General features: G+C 41.3%; 1 protein-coding gene and 1 long non-coding RNA gene across 7 annotated transcripts in view; one reads left to right on the top strand and one right to left on the bottom strand.

Annotated features, from left to right (window-relative positions):
- Positions 1-11,412: 11,412 nt before the first annotated feature.
- LOC122461171 lies at positions 11,413-13,865 on the bottom strand. The gene is made up of 3 exons (XR_006282954.1): positions 13,700-13,865; positions 12,361-12,691; positions 11,413-12,213 (listed from the first exon to the last, which is right to left on the bottom strand). It is a non-coding gene; the product is annotated as an uncharacterized LOC122461171 (long non-coding RNA).
- NR2C2 (nuclear receptor subfamily 2 group C member 2) overlaps positions 12,982-14,600 on the top strand; it is a 65,285-nt gene continuing 63,666 nt past the window's right edge. For 5 of the 6 annotated variants that reach the window (XM_043519657.1, XM_038409436.2, XM_038409432.2 and 2 more), the window contains exon 1: positions 12,982-13,294. The gene's annotated coding sequence lies outside the window, so the exon portion shown is untranslated. The remainder of the gene's footprint in view (positions 13,295-14,600) is intronic. The other variant, XM_038409437.2, reaches the window with a different exon arrangement.

Raw genomic sequence — 14,600 nt, 5'->3', positions numbered from 1 at the left:
ATGTAAATATGTACACCGCCTCATAAATCCCTTCTCTTAGATCATTATTGGCTACCACTTCCCAGGACTCATGCTATGCCATATATATTAACATTGGGCCAGATTCTGATAACTTTGCTCAAGGTGAACAGCACTACTCCACAAGCAGTCCCATTTACATCTCTACTTAAAAAGAGCCCAAATGAAGAACAAATTACAGAGCCATGTGAATTGTATCACAGGAATACCACTAGTATAACTGATTAAGAACCAAATGGCCTTAAGCCACCTTTGTGGACTGCTCCAGTCATCAATGCAGACCAGCTTCAGAGGCCGTTTAATACATGGTAGACTCCCCACAGCTTTGCAGTCCAATCACTGATATCCCTGATCTGGTACTGGCTTGCCTGTATGATGGGATATATGGGGAGGGGCACAGTAGAGCCATGTACACTAAACATATGCTGCTTCTGCCCCAGGGATGCCCCAAGGGGCCACGACAGACCTCACACACAATTAGGGCAGCATACAAAGAGCTGTAATCTTGTCAGGTGAATTTCAGTGCTCATGAAAATGAAATGTCAGAGCACAGGGTGTTAACTCTACCAGTGCAACTCGGGGTGCTTATCTGCAACACCAAGTTATTGGAATAAGTCCTCTTTTTAGCCCACTTCCAAACTGCATGTGGACTAGGGTAAAGAATGAGGTAATGTGAACAAATGTCATCTGGACTTTACACTGAGACTACTAAAATCTTCTTTCACTTGTGACTACCTTGATAGAACCAAGGCTCTGTACTCAGCCCAGGATCTAAAGCCAGTAGTTCCTGAACTTCCAAACTCTTTACGTATGTAACTATATTCACATATAAAACCCATGGAATTACTCACATAAGTGAAGCCATTCTCATGTGTAAGTGCTGCAAGATCAATCCCTTAATCTCAGCAACCTATAGGAAACTACTGGGAATTTTTAAAAATACATATGAAACTGCAGGATGGGGTTTGTTTGGTGTGGTTGGGTGCCAGGGAAGGGAGGGGGAGTAAGGTATTCTGTAATATTTGACAGTTTATTTTAGTACAGCAGTCAAGTATGTGTTGGGTATGATTTTTGGAAGAATAATTTTATTGCAGACATCAAGCTTCTTTTCGCCATGCATGCAGTTTACCTGAGCAGATTTTATGAGCTGTACCTCCTTTCTAAACAGTAACTGTCTGAAAAGGTGTCTGTTCTCTGCTGTAACACTTACGAAATCTGTATCTTCCATTGAAAAACTAAGCCAGTGTTAGTACTACCCTTTATGAAACTGATGACAAAATATTCCATATTATGTTAGGCATCAAAATTCACACCAATTAGTATGACTTTTCAGTGGACCATATAGTTAGAAGGGGTGTAGGAGTGTATAAGGCAGATAGCCTATATTAGCACAAAGGATCATAAGAAAGCAAGAGATTAGAACTATACAAAGAATGGTTCCTAAACCACTGGTGAAGAGGATACAATATTTGAGTGATGGGAAGACAAGCCCCATTGATTGGGCACCATGTGAACCTTCTATGTACTATACTTAATACACAGTAGAGCTGGTCAGAACTTTAATAAAATATTTTTCACCAAAATAGGCTGTTTTCTCAAAGCCAAAACATTTCATGGAGACACTGATTTTGACTAAAGTTTTCAATGAGGTTTCTTAGGTCCAGGATGGACTCTCCGGTCACTGCTAGAGAGACCTGAATTTAAACAACCACTATCACAACCACCACCACCACACACAAACCCCAACCCTGACTTTTGACTCAATTCTGTTTCACAAAAACATTCAAGAAGTTTCGTTTTCATCCCACAGCAAAATGAAAACAGTTTCAAGACCTTAAAAGCTGTCATGAAAAGGAAGTGTTTTCTAACCAACTCTATTTCTATCACCACTTAACTATGTGTTTTGCAAATGAGAGACTTTTAAAATCAGAGTTTGTAGTCCCTTTCAGATGTGTTGGTTAGTGAGTGTTGGATCTATACCCTGTGATGAAGATTTCTTTAGGCCCTGTATTCACGAGATGCATTTGTCCAGCGTTTTCCTTTCACCTTTATGTCCTTTCCTCCCTCTTGTTAACAAGCACAAACTATGAAAATGAAAATCAAGTTTAAAAGGAATCATATGGACAGCTTAAATAAACTGATAACACTTTACATAGCCTTTTATCTTACCAGCTGAAAAGGGGCCAGATCAATCAGAAAATGCACTATTGTTGCAGTCAAGTTGCTAGCTGACAGTGCCCACATAATGAAAGAGCCATAGGAACTGGAAATAATTTGAACCCATACTGACACTCCCAACAGAATAAAAGTACTGCAACGTCTCAAATGAGTTTGTCATGCTGAGAGGTCATCTATGCAGGTGAGTGTTGGGGCACACTGAATGGACAGTGATTAAAAGTTGCACTGCTGGTGCTTTTTATTTACCATTTCTGTAGACAAAGGAATTTCGTTTCTAGGGACGATAATGGATCATTAAGCACTAAATGTATTAAAAAAATATCTTTCACAACACAAGAAATTACAACAAAAGGGAACAATTATTTCCACACTATTGCTTGTGGTATTTCACTTCAAAAACGCAGCTCACTGCAACATACTGACAAAGAGCAAAGATTTGTTCAGAAAACAGATTTCTTAAAAATGAAAACCTCACTCCCATGTGTAGCAAAGAAGATAGTAACAAGATCTACTGCCTCATCCAAAGCCTACTGAAGCTAATGGAAAGACTCTTAGGGTATGTCTACACTGGAATAAAAAACCTGCACAGCATGACCGTGGCTTACCCAGGTCAGCCAACTCAGGCTCAGAGCTAAAAACTGCTGCGTAGACATTTCTGCTGCGGCTGCAGCCCAGGCTCTAGGACCCTCTCCCCTCACAGGTCCCAGAGCTCTGGCTGCAGCCCAAACCTCTACATAGCAATTTTACAGCCTTCAACCCAAGCCCAACTTAGCTGACTCAGGCCAGCCCCAGGTGTACCCTTACCGGCTTCAATGGGAGTTGAGTCAGGGCCCTAACATCATATTCTCTTCCCAATTAGTTTATTTTTCCTTTTTTAAGAAAGCAGTTCTGAAACTGTTTAGGCTTTGCTTAATATGACTATTTAATATTTGGTTTAAAAAGACAGAATTCAAATTAATATTGGATCAATTCTGTAGCAGATCTACAAGCTCCAGGAATATTGTCAGCTGTTATTCCTTGTAATGAGAAGTCTTTAGTCTACCATCAAAATTGCCTTTTCCTTTCCCAAATGTTCTTAGAAAACAAATCAGTTTCATAAAAAAAGAACTGTCCAATTGTACTATGCGTGCCATAATCCAATATCTGATACAACTGCTCCTTCCTTTTCAAAACCATGATTTTAATTGGTCTGCTTTTGTTAAACTAGAGTGATAAAGATCCAGAAATTATGGTATTAAGACAGGAATTGCTGGGTAAAATTCTACCATCTGTTTTATGCAGGAAGTCAGACTAGATGATTACAAAGGTCGCTTCTGTCCTTAATCTGTAAATCCAGAAACCCCATGTACCGTTCTGTTTTATAGTGCCCAAAAGTATAGTAGATGCATCACAGAAGATGTACAAAGACGTGGTCTCTCCCCCAGAGGGCCTATAATCTAAATACAAGATATGACATAATGACAAATAGTAGGGAAGGGATAGAATGAGGGGAAAAAGGCATATAACAATCTCACAAACACTTTATTTTTGCATATGCACACCTTGATAGTTCTTCAAAGTTTATATGCATACTAAGAAATGTAAAGATTAACTAAAATAGCATTATTGGCTCACTTGTGTTTCTGATGACCCACTGTTCCACACTGAGAGTTGCCCCTTTAGCAGTATGAACTGAACACACCTAGGTATATCATAGCATGTCAACTGATCACATACTTTTTATTGTCAAAAAACAGTGTGATCACAGACCTATAGAAGATACAAAGAGAAGCAACGAAGTTTGTTTTAAGGTGCTAGCAGACAATCAAGATCATAAATTAATTTGATCAAGTTGTCCCTGCAACTAAAATACAAATTAACTAGAGCGATCCGTGCAAATTATAGACAATATCTTTTTTCAAGTCTACTCAAATAGTATTCTTGTGTAATGAAGAGGGAAAAGCAATAAAGAAATCATTACTGAATAATTAAGATATAGGTTTCTGTATATATAATAGAAAAAGAATGCCTATTCATGAATCTATGCAAACTGAGAATGCTACGGAGTTCAATGCGAACATAAGCATTCCCCAATCATTTGCAGTATGTCAAGACAGGCTGATGCATTCAAGTCTTACCCTCCCCATGAAATCAGTGAGCTCACTGTGTAGGGTAAAAAGTTTCCATTTAACACTAAGACAAACACTTAAATTCCAGCACTGCATTTAAACACTCTTCTACACTGAGCATGTCTACAACTGGTGAGAGATCTCGTTTTGGAGTTATCACAGCAACAGGTGAAATACAGATTATAGGTGGAGCTGGCAGCAATGTCTATAGAAAGGATTGCCTAAACACTTTTCATTATAACAGCCTGTTTCCAGTTACTTAGGGCTTTGCCCAACTTAAACGATTTAGGTTGAAATTTTCCATACTGAACATCTGCCTCATTCTAAATTTTTTTTTTTTTGGGGGTATTTTAGAAAGTTTCACGAAAAATTGTTTAGCCCTTTTTGAGAAAGAGGCTAAAGAAAACTCTTATTTTGCCATGTTAAATAATCATTACAACCACTTCACTGAGGGGACATTTTGGCATCAGGCATGAGAAATGAAAGGAGGGAGACTTTTTTCTGTGTCCTCAATGTTCTTCCTGCAGGTGCCAAGGCAGGATGGTGGAAAAGAAAGCATCCTAACTCAAATGAAGAATGGGAAACACTATGGGCAGACAGTAGGGACATGCTAAAGGGCGTGTAGGCTGGAAGAATGAGAAATAGAGGGGAAAACAAGGAAGAAAGAGAAACAGGGACAGAAGGGCTTATAGCCACTGGAGCACATAACCCTACAGGCCTCAAATAGAATCCAGAATTGTTAAGTCTCAAAATTCCTCTGCTTTCAACAAACATCTTTGAAACCCACTAGCAAAATGTATGCGACATCCAACTCTAGTGGCTTGCCCATATAAAAGATAATAGCCTACCGTCACCATCACCAGTTACTCTGTTGCTTCAATTGGTAGAAGTCTGTGCTGTGGCTTTAAAGCTTCCAAACTTGCTGGTGATTCATACAGAGATTTATATGGTTCCACATAATGGAATTAATTTTTGCTTAACTATCTTGTTTTTTAAAAAGGAACATTAGAAAGACTACAGTAAAAGAATGTTATGGCTGCACAGTCAGGCACTCATAAGTCAGGAAGTGCCTACACTAAAGTTGACTGTAAAGCCATAATTCACCTATGAAAACACATGATAATCTTTCATTATATAAGCACACACTTTTTTCACATGACCCCTTGCCTCACTGAGGGCATACTTAGAAACTACCCATTCAATCAGCACAGTAGTTTTCAACCTGTGGTCTGCAGACCCACCCATGTCTAAGATTTCCAAAGGGGTCCGTACCTCCATTCAAAATTTTTTATGGGTCCACAAATGACAAAAAAGGTTGAAAATCACTGAATTAGCACAATATATCCTGTGCACTGAATGAGGAAAAGGTCCTGTGGAAGAAACATGGAATACAAGACCATCAGTAATACATATGCACAAGGGGACCAAGTTAAGTTTGCAGTGCTGTATATCCCTGACTCCTGTTGTGTAGTTAACATACCAATTGGCCATTTTGAATTTTACAAAGAACTCCAAAAAATTTCCTACAAATATTGTTGCCATACTAGGTGGTATGGCTAGTTTCAAAGCATTGAATGATATCTGCAATAAACTATTGCATCACAAGTAACAAATGTTGGCTAAAAGTTGGTCCTTGTCATTGATTAACAGCCTGGAGATAATAATGGCTGTCACTTTACTTTTTACTTGAGATGTTATTGCAGCTGTACAGCTGGAGTAAGAAGAAACAACAGGCAATAGTGGAACACCATCAACGAGATTTATAAAATATAAAACTTAGTACTGCATAGGACATTTGGCATAAAGTCAGCATGTTCTGAGGACACACAATACAGATACTGCAGCAGTACGAGTGTCTATTTGATTAATCTTAACTACTGACAAATTCTGCAGGGATGTTTTATTAAACAATCTCTAGCTGTAAGCATTCTATTGTATGATATGGCTGTGAAATACCCTAAAGTAACTGAATTGTCAGACTCTTTCTTCAAGCATTAGGTCTTTAGAACTAGTTCAGCTCCTGCTATTATCACATTGCAATTGCCTTATATTTAAAAAAAAAGTAACAAAATTGTCTCAAGTAGCAAAAAACAAAAACAAAAAAAACAATGGAACTAACCCTATAAAGTTTTTAATTACCACTATGTCCAGAGACAAAACTCACCTTGTAGTGAAATGTGCAATTCTACAGAAAGCATCTCCAATTTATCAAGTTCTATTTGTTCAAGAGATTTAGCTCCATTCTGACAGACACTGTATCGTAACCACTACTATTTTTCTAAAATATTTTGTGCAAGACAACATTAAATAGTTCCTATTCAGTTTTCTTTCAACTGACTGTCCAGAACATATTCTTTATTAGAACATCTTCAGACTTGTTTAGTATGGCATATAATTTTCACAATAAGTTTATTACATATTCATTTCCAGTACCAGTCTCATAATATTTATCTGATAAACAGAAATGGTTTAAAGATGTGTTTTGGTCTGCTGTGCCCTCAAGCAGTATTAGTAATTCATTCAATCATTTACAAAATTCAAAGCTACATGAGAATTTGCTTCAACACATTAGCCCATTAGTCCAAGTTCAGTATTCTGCCTCCGATAGTTGCCCTGACCTTAGGATTTAAAATTAAATAAAAAAATTAATGAAATGCATGTATACTCAATTGTAAAAATTCAGTAATATATGACCTTCTGGCCACTGTATTAGTTTAAACCCTGAAACATGAGATTTGATTAAATCTTTTCCTACCAAATAAAACTATCAATTTACTTACTACAGGTCATAAAAATATTCAACTTTTAGAAAAATATCTACACTGTTTAAATATATAACCTCTGTTACCACAAGCGCATCTCAAACAGGCAGTGCACTCAGCCACATATGCATGGGGAACCAACCTACTATTAGTGGTATACAGATGCTCCATGGCAGTGGTATGTGTACCCCATATGGGTACGCAGAGGTCTTCTAGGGGGTACAACAACTCATCTAGATATTTGCATATTTTAACAGGCTACATAAAAAGCACTAGCGAAGTCAGTACAAAATAAAATGTCATGCAGACAATGACTGTTATACTGCACTATATACTAGTATTCACTGAAGTTGAAGTACAATATTTATATTCAAATAGATTTATTTTATAAGGTAAAAATGAGAAAGTAAGTAATTTTTCAGTAATAGTATGCTGAGACACTTTTGTATTTTTATGTCTGATTTTTCTAAGGAAGCAGTTTAAGTGAGGTGAAACTTGTGGGTACGCAAGACAAATTAGACTCCTGAAAGGGGTACAGTAGTCTGGAAAGGTTGAGAGCCCCTGCTGTATAGTCACCACACTGTGTGCATCATCGATACCTAGCCCATAGTGATGTGACCCATTCAGGGCCATTGTGGGAGTAAGATTTCTATACCGACAGAACTATTAATTTAGCTGAGTGACACCCTGTTCTCATATTATGGAAGATTTTTTTAAACAAACAAAAAGTTTCCATAATCCTTTTAAGTCTCCTTAATATATACTATTTAGCAGAGCATCTCCAACCGATTAATATGAATTAGCAAGTTTCTATGGTTTCTTTTAATGTGATACTAACATTATCAAAGAATATTGTTCTTATACCTTGGTTACCAATTTAAAAATTTTTTGAAGAGCAACAGAATTGTTTGTTTCATGTAAAGACTGAGAAGACACTAACATTTGCTTAATATGTTGATTTTACAAATTTGTAAATAAAAAAGGAATATCCCACAGTGGCATGTGTCCCTTAAGTAATAAACTCTTACTTAGTAAGTAAGACTTTCACACACCTTAGAAGTTATTTAAGAAAGAATGCATTGGTGGATAAAATTTTCAATACAATAAATATCATGAGATTGGGGGGGGTGTTTATAGCCCTGCTCGTTGACAAGAAAAAAAAAGTTTAATAGCACAATATAATGTCTGCTAAACTGTGATCAGACCCCCAACCGGTTAATAATTCAACAGAAAATTAGAAATCCCACCCAACACTGATCTCTGATTAAATTGGTGGAGCAAAGAACATATTTTTGTTAAATGCTTTGGAAAAAAAGCAATCTTTGCAGCAAAACCTCTATCAGTACAGTATATAATTTATAGTTTGTAATTTTCATCATCTTGCAAACTGCCTTCAATTGAATAAAAAAGTCCATATATAGTTGAATGACAAACATTGAAGTGAAACTTAACACCACAGACAAAACAATTTAACTCACTTTCACTTAAAGACAAAATGATTTGAGTGTTATTTTTTCCTTCTTCTATTGTTAGATAACAATAGGTAATAAAAAAAGTAGCCCAACATTTGAACTTGTCCTTGTTTAAATGAAAACCAACAACAAGATGTGCGTGGGCTTTAAGATACACTCCTTAGAGTAAAGGCTACCCACTCTACCTCCCACAGACTTAAGTGAGAGTTTTCCCCAAGAAAAAGCTGCTGTTATGAGTCTGAGGTGCATGCCTTCAGTGCACTGTTCAGCATAAGAGAATGGGCAGAAGGCTTATAGGCAGTCAATAAACAAGAATCTTGTGGTTTTGGGATGTATGTTCTAGGGAGGCAACCTTGCTAACTAAAAGACCAAGAGGCTGACAATACAGCAAAACAGTACACTATTATTATTTCTATATTGCTGTAAACCCCAGGACCCCCTAGTCACAGGGTAGGAATCCCTTGTGCTAGGCAGTGCAGAAACAGGAAAGATGGGGGGAGGGGGGAAAGGAAGACAGTCCCTGCACCAATTTAAGTATAAGATAACATATTGATATATACAGACCAAGGGGGAAGTAACAAGGAAACAATGAGACCGTAGTAGACAGCAACACGTAGTACAATACAGTAAGAGAAATCAACTTGAGCTAAATCAATAAGACATTCAGACCAAAATAAGAGTGTCCAAGACTGGGGTTGCACCAATTTAACTTAATCAGTTTGTAAACCATTGTATTTAAATCTGAGTAATTCTCTCATGTGACAGGTTTCAGAGTAGCAGCCGTGTTAGTCTGTATTCGCAAAAAGAAAAGGAGTACTTGTGGCACCTTAGAGACTAACCAATTTATTTGAGCATAAGCTTTCGTGAGCTACAGCTACAGCATCCGATGAAGTGAGCTGTAACTCACAAAAGCTTATGCTCAAATAAATCTGTTAGTCTCTAAGGTGCCACAAGTACTCCTTCTCTCATGTGACAGGCCTTTATTAAAGCTTTTCCATCATAACTAAAATACTTCACAATGAAAAAACCCTCTCCCCTCATTAAACCTTCTCCACCACCCCCAAAAAAGAGAGACAACCCAACCTGAAACTGTTACAAAACATTTATAAAAATGCATTAAATAAATACATTGATTAGTTTTTGAAGACTTTACTTTTATGTGTGTATTCAGAACAGGTCTATACACAGGTTGCCTTTCTGCTATGATATCCAAGATTTGGTAAAGGGAGGAAAAAACTGGGTGAATAGAAACAGAGTAAACTGTTAATCCAGGGGTCTTACCTAGACACATGGTTGTGGAACAAACTGATAAACTAAACAGTAATAAATCACCAGGACCAGATGGTATTCACCCAAGACATCTAAAGGAACTCAAATGTGAAATTGCAGAACTACTAAGTGTAGTCAGTAACCTATCATTTAAATCAGCTTCTGTACCAAAACTGGAGGATAGCTAATATGATACCAATTTAAAAAAAAAAAAAAAAAAAAGGGCTGCAGAGGAAACCCTGGAAATAACCGGCCGGTAAGACTGACTTCAGTACCAGGCAAACTGGTTGAAACTATAGTAAACAACAAAATTGTCAAACACAAATAAACACAATTTGTTGGGGAATAGTCAACATGGTTTTTGGGAAGGGAAATCTGGCCTCATCAATCTACTAGAATTCTTTGAGGCAGTCAACAAGCATGTGGACAAGGGGGAATCTAGTGGATATAGTGTACTTAGATTTTCAGAAAGACTTTGACAAGATCCCTCACCAAAGGCTTTTCAGCAAAGTAAGCTATCATGGGATAAGAGGGAAGGTGCTCTCATGGATTGGTAACTGGTTAAAAGGTAGGAAACAAAGGGTAGAAATAAATGGTCAGGTTTCAGAATGGGAAGAAGTAAATAGTGGTGCCCCCAGGGGTCTGTACTGGGATCAGTCCTGTGCAACATACTCATAAATAATCCAGAAAAAGGGTAAACAGTGAGATGGCAAAATTTGAAGATGATACAAAACTACTCAAGATAATTAAGTCCCAGGCAGGCCTTGAAGAGATACAAAAGGTCTCTCAAAACCGGGTAACAAAATGGCAGATTAAATTCAGTGTTGATAAATGCAAAGTAATGCACATTGGAAAACATAATCCCAACTATAGATATAAAATGATGGCGTCTAAATTAGCTGTTACCACTCAAGAAAGATCTTGGAGTCATTGTGGATAGTTCTCTGAAAACATCCACTCAATGTGCAGCGGCAGTCAAAAGAGCAAACAGAATGTTGGGTATCATTAAGAAAGGAATAGATAATAAAACAGAAAATATCATATTGCCGCTACATAAATCAATGGTATGCCCACATCTTAAATACTGCATGCAGATGTGGTCGCTCCATCTCAAAAAAGATATTAGATTTGGAAAAGGTTCAGAAAAGGGAAACAAATCATCAAGGGTACAGAACAGCTGCCATATGAGGAGAAATTAATAAGACTGGGACCTTTCAGTTTAGAAAAGAGATGACTAAGGGTAGAGATGATAGAGGTTTATAAAGTGGAAAAAGTAAATATGAAAGTGTTATTTACTCCTTCTCGTTACACAAGAACTAGGGGCCACCAAATGAAATTAATAGGCAGCAAGTTTAACGCAAACAAAAGGAAGTATTTTTTTTTTCCCACACAATGCATAGTCAACCTGGAGAACTCCTTGCCAGAGGATGTTGTGAAGACCAAGACTATAACAGGGCTCAAAAAAAGACCTAGATAAATTCATGGAGGATAGATCCATCAATGGCTATAAGCCAGGATGGGCAGGGATGATGTGCCTAGCCTCTGTTTGCCAGAAGCTGGGAATGGGCGACAGAGGATAGATCACTTGATGATTACCTGTTCTATTTATTCCCTCTGTAGCACCTGGCATCGGCCACTGTCAGAAGACAGGATACTGGGCTAGATGGACCTCTGGTCTGACCCAATATGGCCACTCTTATGTTAATCAAGAGTATTAGCCTCTCGCTTCATTGAGGTAAAAAATTGCATGTGCCTTGTCTCCACTAGGATTTTAAAGAGATATCTCATTGTAAAATACACCTTTTTTGGCTGTGAAGGCATAGCCTTTGAAGGTTTCATGAGCAAACTCTATGCTGAGTAAAAGCACAGGGCATCTCCCTCTTCAACTGTTTTCACTAGTAAAAAAAAGTGAATTTTCCATTGTAAAAAGGAACACCTTTTTACTGGTAAAGACACAGCATGAGAGTATGTCTACACAGTTAACTCATACTCATTTAGACATATGCTAACTAGTTAATGTTGCCAGAAGGAGTATCAATAGCAGTGAAGAAATGATAGCATAGGCTTCAGTGCAGGCTAGCTGTCTCAGTAACTAGTACCAAGCATCCCTGATAGGCTTACACCGTCTGCACTGAAGACTGTGCTGCTGCAGCTTCACTGCTATTGGGACGCCTGTTAGGGCTGGTCTACGCATAAAATGCTGCAGTGCTTCAGTGAAGACACTGCCTACATAGCCAGGAGGGGTTCTCCTGTTGGCATAGGTAATCCACCTCCTCCCAGAGGTGGTAGCTAGGCCGATGAAAGAATTTTCCCTAGCATGTCTACACTGGTGGTTCGGTCAGTTTAACTGTGTCACTCCCAGGTGTGGATTTTTCACACTCCGGAGTGACATGCAGTTATACTGACCTATTTCAGAGTAGCAGCCGTGTTAGTCTGTATTCGCAAAAAGAAAAGGAGTACTTGTGGCACCTTAGAGACTAACAAATTTATTTGAGCATAAGCTTTCGTGAGCTACAGCTCACTTCAACAAGTACTCCTTTTGTTTATACTGACCTAGTTTCCTAGTGTAGACCAGGCCCCTAGACTAAAGATATCTTGAGTACGCCTACTCATGGGGCAGTCACACCTCTGATTGCTGTGTAGACACCACAGGAAAGCTTTGGGAAGCCGCCACACTGGCCTTTACAAACACATGGCCTATTAAGTGAAGGTGGGCTATCAATTATCTCGAAGTAGAAGAGTACACACAAACCTTATGGGCCAAGAGATAAACCGTGAGTGCCCACAGTACCAGTCTGGGATAAAGGGTTTCTCCTCACAGCAAGTTGATAAGGGTTGGGAGAGGGTGATCTTCACGTCTAGGCAATCTCCTCAGATGGTCTCCCTATCACGACAGTAACTGAGGTGAATGAATGCATCTGCTCACCCCCCAACCAAACAACAAATGGAGGGGGACACACAGCTTTCCACAGTCCGAGCCGCCTCTCCAGCAGCATGCGTGCGGGGGAAGCACCGCATACCGCACGCCTCCCTCCCCGTCTCCAGCAAGGCCGGGGAAAGGGGGGGGGGGGCAGGAAAGCGCCTATTCGGCCCCCGGGGCCGGCTGGAACGCTGGTGTGCGAGCGTTCCATCCAGGCGCTCAGGTAGCCCCTCCCCGCCGCTGCCGTCCCCCGGCCCCGCCCCGCAAGGATGCTGGAGGAGGGGGCTGTGGCCGGCGTGGGGCTGGGAAGAGGAAGCGGGGAAACGCTCCCAGGCGGCAGCAGCGGCGGGCGGGGTCACGAACTCTGACCTTTCACAGGGGCACGGCACAAAACCCAAACAAACCCCCCCCCCATAAGAAATAATACTAACCCGAGCGCGCGCGCGCCCCCCCCCATCATCACCCCCCTTCCCTCCGCCCTCTCGGGGCCGTCGCCCAGCATCGCTGCCTAACAGGCCCGGTTGGACCCGGGTCACCGTCGGGGCACGTCTGGCGCCAAAACCTGAGGTAAATGGTTTTTTTTCTAAATTGAAATGCCCCGCGCCGGCTGATCTTAACGTGCCTAGGTGAGGGTGGGCTCAAAGGGAGCTCCCTGAAAAAGGGTCTCTGGGAGCCGCTGGGCCGATCGAGTCGGAGTCCGCTCCGGAGCCGCTCAGCGGAGTCGGGCCCGCCTAGGTCCCGAGCCGGTCTGGCGTTCGTGCGAGCAACTTGCTGTCCGGGCGGGCTGGGTGGCAGCGGGCGATGGGGTCCGGCCACGCTGTAGAGAAACCCCGGCCACACACAAGGAAGATGGAGTCTGAGCGGGCGGAGGCGGCGGCTTGAACCCGACCCTTTTACCTTTGCCACCGGGAGGGCGGAGGGGAGGGGGCGGTGGGTACTTTGCATACGGGGCCGAGACCGCCGCCATCTTACCGGCCGCTCCCCCACAGCCGTGGCCGGGCCCTTCAGAAATCGACAGAGCGCACACCGGAGGGGAGGGGGGGTCTAATGGCGGCGACTCTGCCTGGGACTTGGCCGTCAGCCAGCACCGCCATCTTGTGTTTTTCCGCGTCCCTCGAGTGTTTTTCCTCTTAGGCGGGAGGCGGGCCAAGTGGTCTAATTGGCACACCCGTTAGCCAATCCGCTCTTGGGGGCTGGGCATTTTTGCCTCTAAAATGAGCCGATTGGTTGGGACGGGACGCGGGAAAGCGGGGGGCGTGGTTTCCTTGCGCGTAGGGCGAAGGCGCGCTCGGGGCGGGTGAGGCGAGGGGGCGTGGGAAGGGCTGGGAGCGCGGCGCCCCGCATTGGCCGAGGGGGCGCGCGAGTGTAGCGACCAACGGGAAGAGAGCCGCGGTCTGGTCCTCCCTTCCCTGGGTCCTGCGCTGCCCGCTCTTTCCTTCCTGTCCTAAGCCGTGAAGTAGCGGGCTCCTGGAGTAACTGTGTTCTACTACAGGCTGTCAACCTCCACTCCATGGTCTAACTGAGGAGAACCGTAATGGTCTGTCCTCCTGGATATTTTGGGTCCTGAGTATCAGGTTTGAAGCACTCAGATTTCTTGGGACCTCCAGGTTTAGATCCCAGCACTGTTGGACTAGGTGTCCTTCCTCCCTGAAATGACACAGCTTCACTTCCACCCAGTGGAGTACATGGAGTATTTCACCTCAGCGCTTGGAGTTTGAGTTTGTGACTGCTTTCTTCTGAGATTAAAGATTTGTGGCATTTTTGGTAGAACACATTTTCCCCTAGGTTCTTGGCCAACCCTGTGTCCTTTGCTGCATGAAGAGTTGGCTGCTTCTTCCACCTCTCTTGAGACTGCATTAGAGTGATAAGAAAA

The sequence above is a fragment of the Dermochelys coriacea genome, chromosome 7 (genome assembly GCF_009764565.3).
Source record: "Dermochelys coriacea isolate rDerCor1 chromosome 7, rDerCor1.pri.v4, whole genome shotgun sequence".
NCBI classification, from domain to species: domain Eukaryota; kingdom Metazoa; phylum Chordata; order Testudines; family Dermochelyidae; genus Dermochelys; species Dermochelys coriacea.
This window is presented reverse-complemented; position numbering and strand designations above follow the sequence as displayed.